Source organism: Tetrao urogallus (genome assembly GCF_951394365.1).
Source record: "Tetrao urogallus genome assembly, chromosome: 1".
NCBI classification, from domain to species: domain Eukaryota; kingdom Metazoa; phylum Chordata; class Aves; order Galliformes; family Phasianidae; genus Tetrao; species Tetrao urogallus.
The window spans coordinates 152,306,658-152,319,583 of record NC_136813.1 but is presented as its reverse complement, the minus strand read 5'-3'; positions in this window follow the sequence as shown (position 1 = coordinate 152,319,583).

The window sequence follows — 12,926 nt, the reverse complement described above, 5'->3', positions numbered from 1 at the left end:
ATAACAATAATAAGTATATATGTTTGTTTGTTTCCAAAAGCCTGAAATTCATCACTGACAAGAAGAATGTAAATTCGAACTACAAACTTGTCTTAATGGTCTGTTAGCATGCTCCCCAACCTGTTCTGAACTACCCCCTAATTGTAGATCCTTGCACTCACTAAGGGTAGCTTGGTATCCATGAGTTTATCTGTAAATTTACTCCCAGCACTGTTTATAAATAATAAAACTAGTACTCATTAAATAAAATATTAGCTAAGATATCTCCAGGACTGACATTTGTTGATAGATTTTTCTACCACAAAACCACTGGTAACACTGGTCATGATCATCTAGCTAACCATAAACCCACTTGCAAGTAGCTTTGCTTAAACTATCCTTACCTTTTTTTAATGTCAAGAGACACAGTGTCAATGACCTTATAAGAATTTAAATATATTTTTGCTACTATGTTTACCCTACCTGCTGGAGATGTTACCCTGTCTTACAATAGTTGCTCAGCAACATTTTGTACCAAACCAATGCTGGCAATTTTCATCTCATATTTGTCTAGGAGCCTGAAAACAGTTTATTTTTCACTGTTTTTCCATGACTCATTTACAGATCTTTTGCTCCTTCTTTTTCTCATATTTTCAGATATCGAATACATTTCTCTTTCCCAGTCTCCAAAACTGTTACTCATTTCTTTGTTTCTCAAAAATAATCTGTATTATTTCTGAAATAGTTTCAGACAGTTTCCTGAAATCTTTAGATCAATTCTATCTAGTTTCTGATCTGCATTCTATTGCCCATTTTATGCCTGTTCTGGGTGGAAATCTTATCTTTTAAATTTATCCTAGGTTAAACAGACTCTTCATTATAATCAAACTAGCTGTAGTGAAGACTGATTCAAGAAAGGCATAAAGCTCTCTGGCCTCCCTTGCAAACCATTGCATGATTTTTTTTCTTCCGTTTGTATTATTTTTTTATGTTTGTCCTTATTGTTTGAGATTGTAGTTAATGGAAAACTTGTGACTCAGCTTCTCATTGATAAATTGATCTGCTAATAAAAGAATCATTTCCTTGTATTGAAATATTGAATGCCAGGTACAGAATTTTAAAAGGATTTTCATGAAAGTTTGTGGGACTTGATTAACTTTTTTTTTTTTTTTTTAATAATCAGTACTTTGAATTGGACATAAAACACCCATTAGAAACTTTGTGCTTTTACCAGAAAACTGAAGATAGAAAACAAATTTCTGATTGAAACCTGGATGAAGATTCAACATAAATAACAAACCTAATTAGATGAGATTTCCTGAACTTTATTTTTTTAAACAAAAAGTGTTTAGCAAATCGAAGTTCACTGCACGCCTTAATTTTGATATAGTTCATTCCTCTTTACATTACCTTTTTTAGATGATTCACCAAACTCTATGAAATGTTCTAATTAAAATTTTAAATAGCAAAAAAGAAACAAAAATCTAAATGTTTAATATGCTGTCTGAAACTCAAAAATGTCTTGGTAATCCTCAGAAGCTAACATTCCAATTTAAGTGCATGTTTTTAAGGGTATTTTATAACTCAAAAAGTCAAAGAAACACACATTATTACATTCAGTATGCTATATACATCCAATTTTCACTTTCAGCTTATGAGTTTTCATGAATATGAATATTTCATTTTCTCTTCTCATCCTGCATCAGTCATTTCAAGCACTGCAGTCAATTAATAGTATGATAAAATTGATATTACTTTCTAGTTTCTAATCTTAAAAAAAATAAAGTAATCAAGAAAGATGTTGAAGACTGCATTAGCAGGGGATTAGCTCTGTAAGACAAACACAACTATCATAGTTATAAAATGCTTGATAAGGCCCACCAGGAACAGCATGCACAGCACTGATAACTATCCATCAGGAAGGAAGTTACCTCACTGAAGGTGAGAAGCATAAGGAAACACAATATTATATTCCAGAAACCAGAGCTGAGGTCGAGTTTACAGAAAATAGAATAATGCTTCAGACGGACACAAAGAAAAGAAATATGTGAATGACTTGTTCATTCCACTAAGAATAAAAGCACATACTGTATTCACAAACTGCGAGATGGGACTGAGGTACCTGATGATCCCATTAGGTAAACTCAGAATTTTCCATGTGAGCTAGGAAGTGAAACAGAAGTTAGAGAACTGTCTGAAAAAAAAGATGACTAACAAAGAGCATGCTAAAGCTTAGTAGGGATAATTACTCCAAATGTGTCAAATTAGTATTGACAATTTGGTATTCTATTTGTTCACAAATGAGGTTTAATGCATTGTATGGATGAACGCTCCTTGTGAGGGGTTTTAATTCTGTATTGCCAGCCACATGCACTTAAAAGTTATTTTTGGGTGCCCACGCCACCCAGATGACAAGATTTGGAAGAGAGCACCGGTAGGGTTTACTGAATTTGTTTATTTTTATACCTCACTGTTTATCCTCCAACTAATTTTAAGGTTATAAAGTGTTTTGTTTTTTAGTGAAGGCTGAGGATTCTTAGGTTATAAGCTGTTTTCAGCAGCTCGAATTTCAACCAAGAAAATAAACAGGGAAGACAAAATCAGTGAACAAAAACAGCACTTATCATATAATTGATAAGAAAACCCTTATATTAAAAACTTTGCTGACACTACCGATGATTTCCATATAGGGATGAATAGTGAAAATATGTGGAATTTGGCCACTAGAACTTTTCCAGCTCTAAAGCACATTTTCAAAACATGTTTAGAGTGTATGGCTAGGTCTACAAAAAATCAAAATAGTTAACTTAATACCAAGTTATAACTTGGATAGGCACATGATAGATAACTTGCACCAGAGCTAAGAGTTTCAGAAAAGTGTTCTCAGTAGTCAGTAGGCAGAACAAGGTTAACCTAAAAGCCAAATACTATTCAACTCATCTCTTTGCTATTCGGTATATAGTGGACTCTTCCAGGGTTATCAGAAGCAGTCAAGAAAAACAATGTTAATTTTGAGGAAACAAAACTGGTACAGAAGTCATAAAAAATACTTATCTTCCTTCTTGATTTTCAAATAACTGTGTGACTTGCTTATTGAGTTTCTAATGCAAGGGTAATTCGTAAGCAGCACAATTCCTTAGGAAGACTACGCAAAGTTTATTTGGCTTTTGACCTTTATCATAACACTGAAACTGTTATGTTGATATACTTAAGATTGATAATGCCTGGAGAAACTTGATCTAGTTGGAGTCAGACTATCTGACATCCAGAGATTCCTTCCAACCTCAGCAATTCTGTGAGAATAACACTGAATCTGTTATTTCCTGGATGTTAAGCTTACATTCAGCATTAAAAAAAAATAGGATCTAAGTCAATTATTCTGGCCAATGAAATTCAAATGGAACCATATGTTTAAGTACAAGCAGGTCTAGGTCCATACTGTATCTGTTTGCATTAATTGCTAAAACAATTTTTCTCCCTTGCTAATGTACTTTGACACATTAATTTGACTCAGGACTCTTTTTTAACTGTCTATCCTGATCTCTAGCTACAGATGAGTAAATCCAGGGCTCCATCCTTTTGACACCACTGCAGTAAGAGCAGCATAACACATAAACTCCTGTTTTGCCAAAAAAAAAAAAAGAAAAAAGGGACACAAAGAGCAAAGGCTGCAATGCTCCCTGTGTGCTACCAGTGCTAATAAAGGCCTAGTGATCTCCAAAAGAGGCAGAGCTGTTTCCTCTGATGGGCTGCAGAGAGCTGCACTTTCCTAAACACAAAATAATGCAAACAGATGATAAGCTGGAATTGAATCAATCTGTTTTTTCTTCAGCTCTCAACTATTGTTTAGTGCAAAGTTTTAAATGAAAAGAGCCCTTGCAGTGCATTGTGGCATTCAATAGTTTTAATGTGCTTTACCTTTAGGGTTATAGATAGATAGCTTGATTGTTCATCTTTGCTGCTGAGGGCAAAATGATCTTGCATTCAACTGAAGTGCAATCACTTTGTTCTGTAATCCATTTTCTGTCCTAAAAGAGCTCTGTTCCAACAGAAATTCTGAGATTGTAAGCAATGCTGATGACTAGGTTAAAAAAAAGCCACCAAAATGTAGTCATCTACGACAGCTGATAATTTAATTATAGGTGAGGGCAATAAATATCAGTCAAAATTTGTCTTTTATTTCCATAATATTCATGTGTTGAGAATAAGTATTCAGCAAAGGCAGTTAATAGAATTTTCAACTTTCAGTTCTGATAAATGGTCAAATGGGTCCACTCTTGAGTCCAGGCTCTTCATGGTTAGTCTAGAAGATGTATCAAGACAGAAAGAGCCATTGACAAAGTAATTCAGAAACAATGCTGGCTGATCCAAAATACATTTCAAGAAATGCTTTTCTGTGTCGATGTATTGATTCTGATACTCTGAACACTGCACAAGATGAGCAGTCAACATTTTATCCCTCTAAGTTACAAGCATACAAAGATAAAACTGGGTAGCGGCACTCCTTTTTTGTTCTGTTTGCTTTTGTTTGGTTCAGAATATTCATTGCTTTAAAAAAAAATCTTCAATATTATTTAATGATTCAATTACTCAAAGTGAAACTTTAAACGTTCAGGCATTAACATGTGTGTATACATATTCTACATATTCTAATTAAATTTTTCTCTCTTTTTTTTTTCTGATATGCATCCAAGGTTATGAACATTTATGCATAAATCTGAAGTAGTCTGGAATGTATTTTGGAATGTGTTCTACTATATGAGAACAAAGAAGACAGAGGGGTGTAATAACACCCTTCCAGATTACAAACTTCAGTAAAATTTGCCTCTGAGCATAACTTCATGCGACAGTGGGGTTGGTCTCTTCTCACTGGTGACAGGTGACAGGATGAAGGGAAACGACCTCAAGTTGAACCAGGGGAGGTTTAGGTTGGATATCTTTACAGAAAAGGTTGTTAAGCATTGGAATAGGCTCCCCACGGAGGTGGCTGAGTCATCATCCCTGGATGTGTTTAAAAACTATTTGGATGTGGTGCTCAGGGGCATGATTTAGCGGAGGGTTGTTAGGGTAGTATGGTTAGGTTGAGGTTGGACTCAATGATTTTTAACGCCTTTTTCAACCTGAACAATTCTATGATTCTATGATTCTATGTACCATATTGACTCCATGTTATTTTTTATAAAAATGAGATGCATTTTTTACTGCATTCTTTTAACTAATTCATTACTTTTGTAACTGATTGCAATTGCAAATTTTAAGTTCTCTTTTATCCTAAATAATATTTCACTTCTACTATTTCTTTTCCATTAACTTCAATATAACTTTGAAAATTTTTCAAGATTGCCACAAAAAACAGTTTTACAGAATACTTCCAGAAACTATCTCTGTTTTTGGAAGAAAAGAAAAGTATATATAACTCCATGTATTTCACAGTGAGTATATCTCACAAAGTGAGTGCCTTTTTGGAATCAAACAATAACCTTCCAACTTCTGCCTGAATAGCAAATTTCTCTTTCAAATATGTAAAAACACCATTGCCCAAAGATTTATTTCTAACACTATAATTTTATTAGATAAACAATGTGGTACAGTATAGTTGATTAAATGTGTTTTCATGCAAGAAGGTTTGTCTTTTTGTAAATTAATATGAAGTTTGGCTTAGATAATATGAAATTAGGGTTTCTACCAAAGAATTTCACTCAAATTTGAATCATGTGTGCAATTGCAAAGAGTGTAAGAGAAATAAATCACTGTATAATTTAAATCTCAGAGTTTGTTATCGTAAATAGCTATTAAAAAAATAAAAAAGTACAGATAAAATGCAAGTCACATTCCATTTTTTCTCAAGATCAGGAATCAAATGGTATGCTGGCTTCTATTTCTATCCTCACTATTACAAACAGACTCAAGTAAGTTCAGAATTGTGCAAACTTTTAATAAATGTCCATAGATTTCTGTACCAACATAATATTTCAGGCATATTATTTATTCTGATTGCATATCTTAAAATAAGGTAAGAGACAATGTAGATAGAGCATAGCATATGCAGATTACATTCATGCCACTCGGTATAACCCTTCATCTTCTTGTATCTGATGTGAAGAGGCCACTTTCTTTTTTCTGACCTCTCTATATTGGTTAAGCATCACAAGGAGATAGCAAAAAACATTCCCATCCATTTTCACCAAATGTACTTGCACGAACAAAGGAGTAGTAGAATTTCATGTTTCTTGCTCCAATATGAAGAAAAGCGTGGCTATTGCATTTAATTATTTTATGTGAGCAGTGTTTATACTTTACTAGTGGCAAAATTTTATAGGCAGAAAAAACTACGTTTTCATTAATTTTTTTGGTGGAATTTATGTTTACTTTTAAATTTCCAGATAATGAATTTAGTTGCATTTCTGAAAATGTACAGGCTGTGTGTGTGTGGTTTGTCTCTGTGAAGCTGGAGACAGATACCTTGCTTTCAGGTGACTTAACATATTTACAAAGAAAATTTTAGAGCTCTACTCTAGGGCAATACTGTGAAGTTCTGAAGACTGACATTATTCACTTGAATATATAAAAAAGTTTATTCTTTCACTCTTCCATTTAAGCACTTGAAATTGTTTCCTAAAGTTCTTTTTTATAAGCACTGTCAGAATAAGTGAGAATAATGGTGTGAAACTAAGAAAAAATAAATTTAGGCTGAGCAAATTAATGGTGAGGAAATATCCAGAACTCCCAGTCGGAGAGGATAAAGCACTTTCATATAAGTGATTTAGAACTTGGAAATGCACTTCAGAGAAAAATCCTGAACTGGACAAAGAATGATGCAGACGGGTGAATATTGGTTGCTTAAACTCCTCTCTGAAGATGATTATGTGATTTGTATGATAGACTATCACTCTATCGGTTTACTTCTTATTGCTACTTTACAATAACGTTGTTAGTATCACATAACACTATTGATTCAGCTCTGCAACGTTTTTGCAGAGCTGCTCAGGCAGACAGTTTCAATAGGGCCATAGTCCCAGTTCAAAAGAAATCCGATGTGACCATTGCACAGTGTGTAAAAGAAATCTATGAATTATTTATGTGAGTTTGGTAATTTCTTGATATTTATTAGAATCATGAAACTGAAAATATATCATGATAGTAATAAAAAATTATAATATATAATACATAAAATATATATGTTACATATGCATTTTACTATGTATATTTAATATTTAGTAATAATTTATAATAATTAAGAACATATTTAAAGTTAAAATGGTATCATGCACTTATTTACTCTTATGTTGTTTTACTGAAATCTGTAATGAAACTGAGCATTCTGTGTATTTCGATGTACACCAAACAAGTGTTCAGAAAAAAAATATACTTCATTCAGAAATTCCCAATTCATAGAACACCATATTATTTGAAATTGTTCTAGGTTCTGTTTTGGCTACATATTTTTGAGGATAACGCATACACATACACACTTTGTCTGAATATTAGCCTTTTATCCATACAAAGATTGTACAAGTTCATGAAGAACTGAATTCTTTACCAGAGTAGATGGAATGTGACTATAAAAAGCCAGCATTCAGAAGTCAGAACTCTGACTTAGTGGGAGTTTGTTGCTCACCACTACCACTTCAAATTCCTTAAGAGCTCAGTTTTACCCTAGCTCCCTGTCTACCAATAGGCAAGTCACTAGATAATTGAAACCTCCAGTGTAATCCATGCTATGGATAAATACATCATTTACATACTGGACCTGGGAGATGAGTAAAATTTCAGTTTCTCACTAAATAGCATGCATAGGTATACGGCAGGCACCAGCATACCATCAGGATGTGACAGGTCCAGAAACATTGTTTCCATATGAAATTTTCATTTCACCCCAATTTCTTCGAAATGATTAGCCAAATGAAATACAAAGGCTTCCCATGTTTTTGACTGTTTAACTGTGGAAAAAAATATATATATAAATTTAACTACATTGTATAAAAAGGAAAAATTCAGGTCTGCTGAATGGGTCAACATTGAAGATTTGAAGTAATTTAACACCTCTTTCACTCTCTCTCCTTCTGTCTGCAGCTACTATGTACTTTTTGCAGTTAATCTTTTAATTGTCTGATATTCACCACAGCACCTCATGCTAGGAGATCTTTTCTGGCTATGTTTCTCAGTTTTTGCCTGCACTGCAAAAATTTTTCCCACCTGGGGATGTTCAGATTATTCTCAGAGACAGAGTAATTTACTCCTGTCTCCAAGAGATTTTGCATTGCCCACCCACATCCAGAACACATAACCTGAAAGCTGCCTGGCAGCACCTTCTTAAACAAAGTATATGTACCAACGGAAATGGTACATACACCCTGGACTAAGAACAAACAGAATGAATATTTCTTCTTGCACTTAGTTCACACCCTTTTTGCCTTACTTGCTGAATCTGGGGTTATGCCAATGGTGAACAAGCCTAGATTCTGGAGTAGATTTTAAACATGATTTTTGAATATTCCTTGCTTGTTTTCTATCCACTTCAGTGATTTAAGTAAGTTAATGAGGCTTTGTGCCTCATTGTTTCCAAGAATAAAATGAGATCAGCATTTAAATCTTTAAATAAAGTTTAAAACCTATGAGTTTTTTTTCTGTTGAAACCTATCATTTCATTCCAACTGAAACATAAATAAAATCATACTCAAGAATGTTTGATTGCTCTCCAGAACTTTTGAGGATTGTCACTGAAACTGGTTGTTTGCTTCAGATTTCACTTTGGAAGCTTTTCAGATCATATTTCAAAAGTTCTGGATATTTAAATAAAAAATGTGCACTTTCCCAAATACGAGAGGTATATGCTTGCATCTGATTTTGCCAGCTGCTCATACACTTACCACACAGGTAACAGAATTTCACCTACTTTTAAGCTGACATTTTCAGGTCAACTAATATGATCACACATAAGGAAATAAAAATGTTTGCCTCCAGAAAGTCAAATGCAATATCTACTTAAAATCATTTGGAGGATACTGTAGAAGGAAACTGAGGTAAAAATATAAGATTCTATCACATCAGACATATTTTGAAAGCACACATCTATTCCATCAATTTTTTTAATAAGAAAAATTCAGGTGTGCAATATATCCAGAAAATGAAGAAGTGATGCTTTCTTTCCCATTATCTCTGCATGTAAGATAAACACAAACCCAACAGTACTTAGAATGTCTGACACATGTATTAGCTGACAGATTTCTGAATGAGAAAGAAAATATATATATATAGTTTAGATATAAAAAGTTAGCTTTTGCCATCAAACTTAATCATTAGCTATTCCAGAACATTTTTTTAGGTCCCTGTCCTCCTAAGCTGAACATCATCATAGGATGTAAAAATAGTGTTAGAAGAAAATTAAAAATAAATTCAAAAATATCTTCATTACATCAATATTTAGGATTTAATCCTACCTAGACATGCTCTCATATTTCAAGCAGAAAAATTATTTTTCCAACTTCAGTTTTAATTTTTGTCCCATTGGTAGACCAATTAGTCAGTTAACACCTGAAAATAAATGGATGCATTTGCATGATCTAATATTGAAAGGTATTTTTTTTTTCTTTTTTTTTCTTTTAAATCAATAATTTAGTTTACTTTAAGATGCACTAGAGGGCATTTTTTTTTAATTATACTGAATGAAAAAGCTTATTCCAAAACTGGCACCCTCATGGAAAGCTACATGCATACTGCTTAAGCAGCTGAATAGCGTGGAATAATTTTACTGCTCTATCTTTACTGAAAACAACAGAGTTTCTGGTTCATTTTCTGTTACATTCAATTCCTTCTACTGTGGACAAGTAATTCAATTTCTCCTTGCAGTTTGACTCATCTAAAGCACCCAGAAGTGTATCAGAGTTTCTCTTGTCTAGTTGTCTTGGAAACTCTCACAGGAGGGAACTGGCTCTAATCGTCTACATCTATTTTTCTTTTCAGAATTCTCTAGTTTAGATATCAAGTGATAATTGAACACATAATAAAATGATTATTGACAGGCTGAAAAAGAGTTTAACTAAGTGTCTTTTGCAAACTTCTTAATGAAAAGAACCCCCAGCTAAAGAAACAAAAAATCAAAAGTAAACTTGGTTGCATTAAGCTAAAATATGAGTCTGATATTATGACAGTGTTATGAGGTGTCTGATTTTGATATTCTATGGCTCATTTAATTAGTAATGTTAATTAGTTAAATTATCACAATTAAAATTGTAAAGCTTCATAATCAATTTTTCATTAAATTGCGTGCTTCTGAAAAGTGGTGGTCTGTTTCTTTTTGTTAGCACATGTTTTTTCTAATTTAAATGCACAAACGTTTGCTTTTTATTAACAAAAACTACAATATGGTCAAAATTCAGACCAGCTATTGAAACTGTTTATTCCCATGTTTTATGTTTATGATTCTAAGTGAAGTACTGTAAAATGATGCACAATTTGATATTTTGCTATCTGTTCTAGTGTCTCTGCATTCTCTCCTGTCAAAAAATTTGGCAAGTTTAGTAGCATAGAAGAATAAATAATTAGCCAAAATAAGTTTATTTCACTTAATTATGCTAGAAGCTACAGTTAAAACTAATTTGTGACTAACATCACTGAAATAAATCCTGTCAGAATATGTTACAAGGAAAAAAATCATAGTTGATACTAAGTGTTGGGTTAGTGAGGCAAGAAAAGAAAAGATAGAGATGGAGCTAAGTGACATCAATGTGTGTGCAGACTCTGCCCAGTTTGAGAATTTTAACTGTTCTACGAAGTGAAATAGATACATACAGGAAAAAAAGTGCATATATATGACTGCTTTATGAAGAAACAGGAAAAGTAATAGGTCTTGAATTCCAGCATTTTTTCCTGACAGCAGATGTTTTCAAAATCATTTCATTACCGGCTCAGACTCAACCTGACGTTCAACAGCTCCCCAGGCCCTTTTCTTGCAAAGCTGCTTTCCAGTTGGTCAGCTTTTACAAGACCAGCAGCGGCAGCGTGAGTTGGTGCCTCCACCCGGGGCAGGGCAGGGACCGGTGATTCTGCGCTCTGCCTCACTCTGCTTCTCTGCCACTCAGTCCGTGGAAAAGCTGTGGAGAGGATTGTTCTGGGAGATGCTGAAAAGACACTAAAAGAGCAAAGCTATTAGCCAGCATGGGTTCATCAAGGGAAAGTCATGCCTTGATAATGTGCTTTCCTTCTATCATAAGGTCTCCAGCTTTTGCGGCTAAAGGGAGAAGGGTGGCTGTTATCTTTCTGAATTTCAGCAAGGTCTTTGATACCATCCCTCACAGCATCCTCTGGTCAAATTATCCAACTGTGTGATAAATAGGTTCATGCTGCACTGGGTGATGAACTGGCTCAATGACGGTGCTCAAAAGAGTGTGGTGAATGGGGCTATATCTGGCTGGCAGATGGTCACCATCATGTTTCCCAGGATTCAGCTAGAACCAGTGCTGTTCAATGTTTCAGGAATGGAATGCATCCTCAGCAAGTTTGCTGTTGTTATTAAGCTGGGAGCTGTTAACTCCTGGCAGGGACAAGAAGCTGTGCAGAGGGATATGAGCAGATCAGAGCACTGGGCAGTTAGCAACAGCATGAAGTTCAACACAGGTAAATGCTGGGTTCTGTACACTGGATGAAGTAATGCTGGATACAGGCACAGACTGGGAAGTGAGGAGTAGAGAGCGGGTCAGCAGAAAGGGACCTGGGAAAGTGACTGCAAGCTCAGCATGAACTAGCACTGTGCCCTAGCAGTGAAGATAACAAACCTCATTTTGGGATACATTAAACATAGCTGGTCAAAAGAGGTGATTCTCCTCCTTATTGTTGGTGCAACCTCATCTTGAATGGGCTCCAAAATATAAAAAAGATGTTAAGGTAATTGAAAGCACCCAGAGGAGGGCAACAAATCTGATAACATGACTGGAAGGCATGTCCTTTGAGAAGAGGCTGACCACACTTGGTTTATCTAGTCCAGACGAGTTCTGAGAGTTAAAATCTGTCTTCTGAGGAAGGGAAGCACAGAGGGTGGTGCCAGATTTTCTCCTGGGAACTGATGGCAGGGTGTGGGGGAACTGCACAAAGCTGTGCCAAAGAAAGTGCAGACTGGATATGAGGAAATATTTATTTGCTTTGAGGGTGGTCAAACACTGGAACAGGCTTTCTAGTGAGGTGATTTATCTCCATGCCTGTCAATGTTCAAGAGGCCTTTGGACAATGCCTTAATGAATTAGAGTAAAACTTTAGTCTAAGTTTTAGATTTTAGTCAGCCCTGAAGAAGTTAAATGCTTGTACACAATGTCCTTTGAAGATCCCTCCCACTTGAGCTATTGTAATATTCTGATATTCTAATATTTCCAGCTTATACATGGGGCTATTTGTATTCATTTGCAGAAATTTTCAGTTCTCCTTGTTGAACTTTGTGAGATTCCTATTAGCCCACATCTCCAGCCAGTCCAAGTCCCATTGGATGGCAGCACTCCTCATTTTTTGTATTACCTTCAGACTCGGTTGAGGATGCCCTCTGTCCTGTTATTCATATTATCAATGAAGATGTTGAACAGAACTGGAGCCAGTATTTACCCCTAATGTACACTGCAAGTTACTGGCCTCTAAGTAGACCTACTACCACAGATCACCATCCTCTGGGCCTGGCCATTCAGTCAGCTTTCAGTCCTTCACTGTCCGCTCATCTAGTCCATATTTCATCAGCTCTTCTAAGAGGATCTTAAGCAAGACACTGTTGAATGCATTAATGAAGTCAAGGTAGACAATATCTACTGTTCTCCTCTTGTCCACCAAGCCAGTCATTTCATTATAGACAATGATCAAATTGGTCAAACATCATATAAGAATATTTCTTAATAAGTACACCACAACTCTCTTTTAATTTATAATGCTTATTTAAAATCTCAAAACCTACAAAAGTTAAAATCATAGTC